General features: G+C 34.8%; 1 protein-coding gene across 2 annotated transcripts in view; it reads left to right on the forward strand.

Moving 5' to 3' along the window:
• Positions 1 to 12,018, forward strand: part of LOC145672954 (pancreatic lipase-related protein 3-like) — a 175,085-nt gene that overhangs the window by 93,684 nt on the left and 69,383 nt on the right. The window lies entirely within an intron of this gene.

Raw genomic sequence — 12,018 nt, forward strand, 5'->3', positions numbered from 1 at the left:
GTGTAGTGAGATCAGTGAGAACTGTTCTATGAACTTTCTTTAATATAAGCACGAGGTTGATAACCTTTCTTAAATTCGTTGATCCCTTTATACATCTCCCGAATGTTTTTATTTTTACTGCTATCTTCAAGTTCCTTAATTTCAGCTTTCAAAAAGTCGCGTTTCTTTGTTCTAAAAGTTTTGGAAGTTTCCCACTTGATGTCTACGAAATTTTTTGAAGTTATTTCATTCGGATTTTGTAGCTAACGTAATTTTGCATCTTTTCTCTTCTCTGCTAGTTCGAACCATGGTTTGTTCCTACATACTACCGCGTGTCCTTTTTTTTTTTTTTTTTTTTTTTTTGAGAGAGAGAGAGAGAGAGAGAGAGAGAGAGAATGCTTCGTAAGCAAAGAAACGAATTCAATTGCTGGAATATTTTTCTCCATAATTTTAGGGTTACATCTGTTAATTAAATAATATATGGCATGCGTCAGATTTCTGTAACGATTCCTGTAATGTTATTGAGATTATCATCATTTTGCTCAAATAAGAGTATTGTTGCGTCATACATAATTGATATTCTTTCTTCATAGTTTTGGGGAAGTCATTATTTATATTATTATATTATTTTAATACAATTTTAACGTGGATCTTTGTGGATGCCTAATTAGAAACATACCAATTATAAATATGCATATATTCAGATTTCAGAATGTGTTCACGACAGTGATTTGTAACACTGATAAGGCCTATGTATTACTAATTCATCTACATCGCCTGATATATAATATACAAGAGGTTCACCTCAGAAATTAGATTCATCTACCGTAATATGAGTTTCATCTCCCTTCTCTAGAATAAGCCTCAAATCTGCCCATCTCCCAGTGTTGAAGACAACCAATGGCGTATTTAGGATTTTGTTTCGAGGGGCTATGCCCAACACAAGGAAGGAAGTTGGCAATTGCCCACTTGACTTTGACAATTAAACATATTTTAATTTATGCATAAATTGAAGTTATAATGGCAAGAATTGCAGACCGATAAATCCTATATGATATACAAAAATTTAGGAGTGAATCTAACCCTTTATTCTATTCATACAAGAAAAAGGAAGCATCCTCTTGGCATTCCTAATTTCCCGGGCTAATTATTCCCCTGTTTTGATTTTCTTTAATTCAAACATTTCCTTCCCGGCGGGAGCTCATGTGGTTCGGATTCCACGTTAATCAGTAGGTCCACGTCTCATATAGCCTCGCTGCTGAAAGGGACGCTAAACTAAAAATCAATCAATCAATCAAACATTTCCTTCTTTTATATATAACTAAACGATATAATTTTTCCTTTGTTATAATAACTAATATCCTGTCATATTGATATCCGCGCAAGTTGGTGTGGAACACCAGTTTCGCTTATCAACTCCTCTTGGTTTTGGTGTTACTGATGACGGTCGACTTGGAATCACAACTGGTAACCGTCGATAAAGTATGATAGGCGAAACGAAAGAAAGTAGCATCAAGAAAAAGAAACAAAAAAGTAGAAAGGATGAAAGAAAGACCAGAAGGACACAGTTCTTACATGGAATGAAATTTGACAAAACAGTATTATTTCTGAACAAAGAGCATAAGAAAATGGAAAGTCAATGACATTCTTAGAAATGGTAAGAATTATTGTTGTACGTAGAATGCAAAAACTAACAAATTTATTTTGGGGGAACTTGAGCCCGATAGCCCCCTAAATACGCCACTGAAGACAATTCTGCTCCCTGATCCTCCATAGCATTGTTTTCAACTTCACAGATATTTTGAACATGGCTTATATATATATATATATATATATATATATATATATATATATGGGAACGGTCTTACCCGTCCCCCCCAATGTTGAAGACAGATTTGCGCCTATGCAGTCCAGTAGGTGCCGAGAGACTCTCACATGGTTTCGCTTGTGCTCTTCATCCATTTTTTTCGGAACCCATCTCGCAACCCTTTATATGTTTGATTTACCAAAGCTCCTATATATATTTACCCTGTCTGTCCGTTTGGTTTACCAAAGCTCCTTTATATATTTACCCTGTCTGTCCGTTTGGTTTACCAAAGCTCCTTTATACATTTACCCTGTCTGTCCGTTTGGTTTACCAAAGCTCCTTTATACATTTACCCTGTCTGTCGGTTTGGTTTACCAAAGCTCCTTTATATATTTACCCTGTCTGTCCGTTTGGTTTACCAAAGCTCTTTTATATATTTATCCTGTCTGTCCGTTTGGTTGAGCCTGTTGTGCATGATGTTATATGCAGAACCATGACTAATGCGCATATGGGTTGCCACTTCATCAACAGTCACTCATCTGTTATTCAGAGCCAAGGCACGGGCTCGTTCAATAATATCATCAGTTGTGGCTGAAGCTATACTCCCTGCTCTTCCCTCATCCTTCACGCTGTTTGACCAGTTTTGAACTGCTCAATCCACTGGTAAACACTACGCTGTGGCAGCACATTGTACCCGTATTGTGCTGAAAGTCCTCTATGAATTTCTGCTCCGGGTACAACTTCAGACCACAAAAAATTGGATGGCAGAACGTTGTTCTTCTTTAGTGCACACAGAGAGTGGCGTGGCCATATTTACTTCGCAACAGTGCAAAACGGACTAATGTGATAACGCTGCAACCTACCACAGGCAAAGCCAACGGTGACATCTAGCGTCTGGTGACCACACAATGCCTTAGAGACGACCTGAAAAGAAATAGAAAAGTATTGCACTTACTTATCCTTGTTTTTCCCTTCTGTAGTAATACCTTCCCACGAAGTTCTGTATGTTATCATCCACACAATGGCTATGTTACTCTCAATTCACCCAATACACCCGAAGTCTTGGATATACTTAACTCCAACTAGCCGAGCACTTACAATTTATCCTCTTTGAAAATAGCAGCGATCTCCCATTTTACAACAAATGGCTTATTGCGCACAGCAATCTGTACTACACTAGCACTCAATATAGCAATAAAACAAAATAATCATACTGCACGAATGTTTAGGCATTGTAGCTCACAAATAGGCCTATTACTCGTTGCAGAATATGGATGGTTCCATTTTTCTGACAGCTATTTTATATTAGTTGAAATGCCCCTTTTTCCCACGGGGAAAATAGGCTTTTGGAAAGAACATGAACTATTCCCCCTTTAAGTTATGCATTTATGACCAAAAAAAAATCCGTAATGTCACTCCCTTAACGTTCATGTTTATTATATCTCCAGAACGGTTTGAAATGCCAAATTGTTGTATATTGCAGAATGTTTGTTACTTATGTATACATTTTTTGGAAGTAAAGCCTTTCGAAAAAGAAGTCAAATTTTTAATCCCATATAACTTCGTTTCCATTTATTCGGAATCCATCATAGCAATGTACGATATTCAACACGAATGTACTGTAGATGTGCATTGACGCGTCCGTCTCAGGATCGTATATTTTTTTCAAAATTTCGATGTTTGCGAAACCGTAGCGTCCTTAGTTTGCAACACTGAATAATAAATGCTATATTCGTTTATTATGTAGATTTGAAATACGTAATTACCTGACGTAGTACTATTTGAAAAATATAACTTTATGTCGGGATTGGCAACACTATTCATCCAATTCGTGCTCAACGTGGGTCAGCAGCATTATTGCAGGGGGACAAGGTGACTCACTGGTAGAGGGCTTACCGATGGTCCGTGGGGTCCCTGGTTCAATCCCCCGCCAATTAAGTTTGTGGCGGACAACATCGTGTCCATGAGTTTCTCCTCGTGCTCCCATTTCCTCCAACAGTTTCATTCCACTAATACCTTTACGATCATTCGTTTTCCTTACTCATTGTCTCCCTTAGCCGAAAGAGCATAATTGTGGGACGTTAAATTGGAAGATTTTATTTAAGTACTATTGCAATACCTCTTTCATCTATCGTGTATTGGGAGTTCCCACCTGAAGAAATCCGAAATCACCACTGCAGTGGTTAACAGATATCTTGCATGTTGGAACATTTCTCGTTTCGTCCTCCCTTCAGAAACACAAATTCTTTGAATACATGTATCAATTAGTTTCAATCATACATACTATGAATGTATGTTTTACTTTTATTCTATGTACGAGATGGTATCAAAAAGTTCGCCGGACACTTGCCGAATCCTGTCAAGCGTCTTTGTGGAAGATTAGCCCAGTTTCACATAGCAGTTCACGTTCATTTCTTGTTCTAACTTACTGGTCTATGATGAAATCGCAGACAAGGTAACGCACTTGGTCAGAATAGCACCAGCTGCACAGCTTCCGTTGTACACAGGACGATGTTTCTTGGCACACTAACTTATGAAGGTCGGTGCTTCCTGTGCCTGTGTCTGTAGCCTTGCATTGCCATCTATTACAGAACTAGTCTCGAAACCTTTTGAGATCACTTCGTATAACCATACTTGCGTCTGTGTCTAGAGACATATAAAACCGTACATAAGTTTGACGACCTACGGTCATTGAAAAGAAGAAAGAAAACACATTTTTTCTGAAAATCGAGGAAGAAAATTAGTGGTTAAACAATAGACACTGTCTCCTATAGTGTGTTTCCTCCGGGATTGGCCAACTGCTCCTCCCAGCCAACAGAGCTAAGATAAATTGCGATGATTATGTCACTTGTGCACAGAGTGTCCTTTAGCAAATAGTGCTTCAGTGTAGTCTCGTCACGTATTCATATCGTTTTCCCCCGGACAAAATTTCTGCAGGAAAGCCTGGTGTCATCAGCGGAGCTCATTCCTCTCAAATGACTATAACTGCTTTATAGATTAAGTTTTATTCAATTTTGGATTTTTTTAAAAAGTTTTCAAAAGCATTATAATGGTATGATTAATGTTTGATTGTGCCATTTTCAATTAAAAATTATGTCTCACATAGTGATGGGTAAATTCCCGGGAAGATATTTTTCGGGAATATTCCCTGGAAGATTCCCAAAATGGGAATTTATCCGGGAATTTATGTTCAATCAGAAAGAAAATTGCATTCTATTACTATATTATGATTTCAAAGTTGAAATCATTTTTATATCACAGAATATTATTACTGTTGTCCACAGAGGATTCTTTCAAATGTATATCCTAAACGGTACTATGTTACTTTATTAACACTTTATTATATTTAGAGAGTACGCATAAATGTATATTTATTTACAATATTATATCAATTAAATATGTGTGAAAAAATTATATAGTAAATTATATAGTAACAGTTTAATTTTATATGTAAGTAGATTTGCTCAACTTGACTCTATTAGTTATATTATAAACACATTAAATTTATAAATGTTATAAACTAATTACATTGGGTAAATGCTAGAAGATACATATCTCACCAATTTATCAACATTTGCGCATACATATTTATGTTCACAAAATTTGCAAGATACTTACTTATCTTTACATTTTAGCACGTAACATTGCCATACACGACCTTTCATTCTACCTATTTCTCGAAATTCCATACGTTAATTCACATGTAAAAGAAGTCCGAGTACCTCTTCAGAAATTCGAGTCAGAGAGAGGAGACAGACCGACATCTATTACTAATTCTGGTTCAGGTTTATTAATAGTTCTTCAACTCTATTTCTACATAATTCTCAATTACTTTACAAAATGGTTCTTTTTCATCATTTGTGAATTATTACGTTGCTAATTTTGGCTGTTCTTTAGCATTGAGGGTCAGCTTTTGCACCTACTTTTTTGCGATATTCTATTCCGATGCGGTTGTTTTATGGTTTCATACGTTAAATTACGTTACGAATATTAAGTTCGAACAGCATTGCAGAGCGAGCGTTAGCGAATGAAGGCTGGTTAGAGGCCCACATGGCACGTTGTTTTCTATCTTCGTTACCAACAATTCACTTTCTTTTCTCACATAAATCACTTCCACTCACTTTTCCGTTTTGTATAACTCCCCTACTGCTCTAAAAAAAAAGTGTTCGATACTTTCTTGACTAGTTGAACATCACTATCAACTCATTTCTTACGTAAATCATCCTACTTTTTGCTAGTTTTGACCCTCCAATACTAAACAATTACCTAACTTTTTAGTGCAAATGGAAATGGAACTTTAAAAAATCATATTATTACTTATATAAAGTACCGTCAAATAATTTAAAATTGTTTAACCTCCAAATTCTTTAAAACCTAGAAGTAAATTATAATATATTAAAATAAAGTAATTAGTCATATAGTTCTTATAATTTGAAAGATAAAGTAAAGAAATGGAAATAAATTCCTTCCCGAGAATTTATAGGCCAGGGAAAAAACCCGGGAATATTCCCATTTTTAAATTCCTTCCCACGGGGAATATTCCCACTGCCCATCACTAGTCTCACACCAAAGATATCATGGGTTCAACTTGCACTCTAGAACACGCCTGGGGGAACATTTGGGTTTCATGCAGACTCGTTGTTTAAAATCTCTAATCAACCAAGAAAGCAAGCAATAAATAGAGTGAGGCAGTAATGTCATGTCGTCATTTCCTCTCCAAATTTATATGTTTATATACATACATACATACACACACACACACACACACACATATATATATATATATATATATATATATATATATATATATATATATAGAGAGAGAGAGAGAGAGAGAGAGAGAGAAAATATACAGAGTGCCCCAAAAGAAATGCAACCCAAACTTGTATCGAGTATGATTTTTGAAGTAAGAATGAAAGAGAGATGATTTTTGTGACAACAGTGAGCGTTGTCTACCGTGATATTTTGAGAATAAAGCAAATCAGACAAATTTTAACATTGAATTTTACCTGATCCGAAGCAAAATTCCATAGCGAATAAAGGGTTATGTATTTTTTTTCCCTTGACAATACGGGTTGCCACTTGTAGGTGAGTAATATATTATATAAATTGTACTTTTCTTTTTCAAAAAAATATTATTATAATAAAATATTATAAATCACACTGCTCAACATGTAAGAGGAAGAGTTATACCTGCGAAAGTATTTTTGGTGGAACATTGTTGTCAGGATGCGTTATTTTGTTTTAATTTTTTTTCTGAATACATAAAAAACAGCCTTTATAGCCTTTAGAACTGTCAACGAGAGCGTTCACCCCTGGTTCGATCCCAGCTCGCGTCGTGTGGACTTTGTGATGGACAAACACCGTGGGTTTTCTCGGAGTTCTCCCGTTTCCTCCCACTTTCTTCATTCCACCACTTCATTTATTTCTCATCATAAACGTCTCCTTTAGCCTCACCGGAATAACCGTGGGACGTGAAACCATCTTTCAGAACTGACAACGCTGGTAAACAACATTCAGTTTTGTCCCATATGGTAAATTGGGAAAATTGATGCGTACTAAAAATGTAATTGCCTGATTAATTCTTTTTTCTGTTCGTCGCAATTCACTATAAGCAATTTGATTTTATTTTTATTTTTATTTTTAAATACACTTTTCGTCATTCAAACAATTACTAAAAATTCAACGTTACGATTTGTCTCATTGGATTTATTCTCAAAATAGCTCCATAGTCAACACTAATTTTTCTCACAAAAATCATGTTTCTTTCATTCTAGTTCAAAATATATGCTCGATCAAAGTTTGGGTTGCATTTCTTTTGAGACACTCTGTATCTATGTATCTATCTATCTATCTATCTATCTTCTATCTATATATATATATATATATATATATATATATATATATATATATATATATATATATATATATATGTGTGTGTGTGTGTGTGTGTGTGTGTGTGTGTATTCATATAAACGTATAAGGCAAAATATGTATTGCTAGGGTCAGGATAGAGACAAAAAATACATTATTCACATTTGTAGAATGTCCTGAAGACGAAATGAAGTTTATGCACAAAGAACAGATTAAGAATACGGGCAATATTATTTAGAAAATTTACGAGTGAAATCTAGTAATTAACAAAGAAAGAGTAAAACTCATGGAACTCATTTAGACTGGCGCCACACCTCTAAAATAAAACGATGAGGTAGAATTCGATTAGTTAACGGTAACACCATTACCATGTAATCCGCTGTAAGAAAAATAATTATACACAATATTAACTGTAACGTGCAAATTGACAAGCCATCGGCACACAAATATAGTACAATGATTTCCTAAAAGAAAAATCATTATCTACTCCCAGAATGTTCTTATTTTTTTTTTTTTTTCAGCATTTACAGTTCTTACTCCCACCATTCACAACGTAGATGTGCACGATTATAATTGCTACATTTAAAAGAAAAAGTCTTGAAGCCATATTTGTGCTGGGAATTTTCAAACTGGAGCATTTTCTGATCGGTGGACATGCGGACATGCATCGAATCTTTCTATATACTAACTGAATCTTCTCTTTCTACACAGCGCATTAATCACAAATGAGCATGAATCTTCTTGTCATTCATCACAACATCTGTACATGTCTCTTTACAGACACAAGTGAAAGACGTCTCGATAAAAATCGGTAAAGGATATCAAAAAGGGGAGTTTTCTTCAATATCTCGCACCGTTTGCAAAATTTGAGCCTACTTCCCCTTGAAGTTTCTACTTCATGTATGATTAGTGTTTTCTTTCTTCTTTGCATGTAGTATGTAGTAAGCAAATACATTACACGCACAAATAATTATAATTTATTTATTTAACACACGCTTATCACAGAGCCAATTGCTCCAATTACAACAGATGAATACAAATTCAATATACAATTGTGAAATTGCTAAATAATCTATTAGATTAAAATAACTATAAGAAAAAAAAACAGAAAAAAAGAAAAAAGTCTAAAATAGCAACATTCTTTTTTGAATGCAATAATATAATCATTACATTACATAAGCAGGTTTCAAAAACAATTGAATCAATTTTATATACTTTTCCAAAGACATCGTAAAATCCACGATTATTCCAGATTTTATAATATCATTATGTTTCTTACAAAGTCTCACAAGTGGTGAATTTTTAAGGGAGGTTGTTTTAGATTTAGGTATAACAAATGGTAATCGTACTCTTAAAGATCTACTAGTGCTAAATTTTATCATTTCCAGAAAATCTTGATTAACTATAATACCATTAATAGTTTTAAATAGAAAAACATGGTGCATTATTTCCCTCCTTTTCACCAGAAACGTACAATTAAATTCCCTTAAAATAACACTATAGTTAACTTTCATATAATACGCAGATATTTTGGATCTCTTGTACCATAAATACCTTAAAAATCTTTTTTGTATTGATTTGATTTTCCTTATTTGATTATCATAACAGGGGGACCATACTAATGAAGTGTACTCTAACTTACTTCTAACTAATGAATTAAATAATTTAACTAACACTTCTGCGTTATTTAATTCCTTTGAATTTCTAATTATGAATCCTAAAGCTTTATAGGACTCATTAACAATTCTATCAATATGTAGATTAAATTTTAATTTTGTATCTAAAGTAACACATATAATGTCAGTGATATATCATGTTTATTCCGAAAACACTATAAACAATACAGATTCGTCTTATTATTAGGCTGGGGAAATGATTATCCTTCGTTTTTCATTGTCATTTGTCTATGAAACAAACGCCGGAGAGAGATACTAACCCCGTATACTAAATATAACTCGTAGGATATGATGCTTTACTTTATTTAAAATTTCAACACTTCCAGTGTACCCCTAAAAAATGTAATAAAGAAATAACGGCCATTTTTTTAAAAAAAAATATTCAATTAGAACTGAACGATCTGCACAAAATTTGCAATCGATCAGTGAAAACGGCATCTTTCTAGAGCTTATGGTTCCCGAGAACTTACTGTAGAAAGGATTGGCCACAAACATATGGTATACACCTAGCATTAACCTAGCCTATAAACCTATCATTTTAATATATAGATCCTCTTATATATATTCAACACTTATTTTTACTTCAAAATGTATTAAGTACAGAAAATCTACAATATTAAAGGAAACATTTCTCAGGGCATATAAAATCACAATCTCAGTGCTTGCCAAATACATCGTATTTAATACATCTTTTATCTATATTTTTCCTATGTATCGTTTTTTAGTTTCATTCATTGGAAATATTTAAAAACAAACATACAAGCATTTTTTTTTTTTACTCTAACGTTTGCAATCCGGAAATCAACACAAAGCTATTTTCGTTTTCTATTTAAGTTCTTACTCCGTGTTGTTTAGAAACTAATCACCATGGCAACAAGAAGGAAGTGACGTCACACTATTTCAGTTCATAGACGTTTGAATGCCTCAAGTAAAAGAAATAAATGAATAGCCAACGGCTGTAGAGGATTTCTTTCCACCTTTACACACTAAGGAGGAGGAAAACACAGTTACTGATACAGGAAAAAGTAATAACAAGAAAGAAAAGAGTATTTTGAAAGTTCTCTGTCAAGGTTAATTGAAGAAGAATGCTAAACCGGTTTACAAGTCATTACTCCATAGCCTCTGCGCAGAATAAAAGAAAACAGTGAACAGGTGAGATGCACGCTGTCTTTATACTTAGAGATACTTATAATGTTTTGAAAGGAAAATTAGGTCGTCAGTTATATAATATATCATTTCGTCCTCCTTTTTTTTTAAAAAAAAAAACTTTCAGAACCAATTTTAACGCCTTATTATATATAAATGTATATAGAGTTTAAGAACATATTGCGGTCAACTTTCACTGGGTTTGTAAATATAGTACATATTTATCACGATTAGCTCATAAAGTGTTCACAATATGACCATATTGATTTTTTTAAAAGAAGTTTGTTCTACCTCAAAATTCATTCATATACCGTATTTATCCGTGTATGCCGCGCACCTTTTCTGTACAAAAACGAAGTCAAAAAACAGGGTGCGCAGCAAACACGAGGAAATGTAGAATTGACTGAGCCACCAAGCATTTAAGATCACGGGGAGTTTTTATTAACACGTTGGCCGCCATGTGCATAATTCTGATGCACAAATAGTATGGTGCTAAATATGGCTTGGCGGCCTAATACTGGAATATTGTGAGTAATTTTACAAGAGTAGAAAACTTTAATATAAAATGACAAGTTACAGCTCATCTTTCCTCTTTGCATCAACCGGCCTTTCAAGAACTACTTGCGGCGACTGTACACTGAATGGTTGCCAACTGCAGTACACGAAACTACGCCAACTGGCCGAATTGAGAATCCTGCACTTCGCCTTTTGTGCGAATGGATTATTGAAGCATGGAATTCAATTCCAGAGGATCTTGTCGTCCGCAGCTTTAAAAAAAAATGCTGCATTTCCAATGCCAGCGATGGGAGCGAAGACTTTATCTAGTCCGATGGTGATACGTGCTCCAGCTACTCGGCGACGAAGAAAGCTAGGCACGGGAGTGATTTCTGTTAATAATCACAGTATTGTTGGATTGTCTCTGTGTATAACAATTTTAATGATTAAAAGTAGGATGAAAAATACATTGTACCGTTTTTTCTTTTTTTTTCAATTTTAACGTTCCAGAAATTGGGGGTACGCGGCTTACACGCGTAAATACGGTATTCACTTTGTCTGCTCGGACCGGAAGACACAACATTTCAAGATCTACTTCATCGATCACCATCTATTTTGGGCCAGAATGTTAAGGGTTAAAAGCTAGAAATCGAAATTGAAATCTTTTGAGTTTTACGTCCCACGTTTATGCCGGCTAGGCTACAGGAAACGGTGATGATGAAAAATGAATGAAATGAAGTAAGTGGGAGGAAACGTGAGAACCCTCAGGACACCCATGCACACGGTGTTTTTTTTGTCTACCACAAAGTTCACTTGGCGGGAGCCAGGATCGAACCCGGGACCTCATGCGCCAGAGGTGAACGCTCTACCACTGAGCCACCGCGGCCCCAAGTTAGGAATGGAGTTCATCAAGATATGGACATTGGAAAATCAGTTCTTCATGTATTCCTGTGGGGGTAAGTATAGGTATTATCCTAATAGATAGACAACCAGTGCTGTTGATATTAGCGGGTTAGTACAATCTCAGGATCAGGAAGATTC

Source organism: Thermobia domestica, chromosome 16, assembly GCF_964235325.1.
Source record: "Thermobia domestica chromosome 16, izTheDome1.hap1.1, whole genome shotgun sequence".
Taxonomy (NCBI): Eukaryota; Metazoa; Arthropoda; class Insecta; order Zygentoma; family Lepismatidae; genus Thermobia; species Thermobia domestica.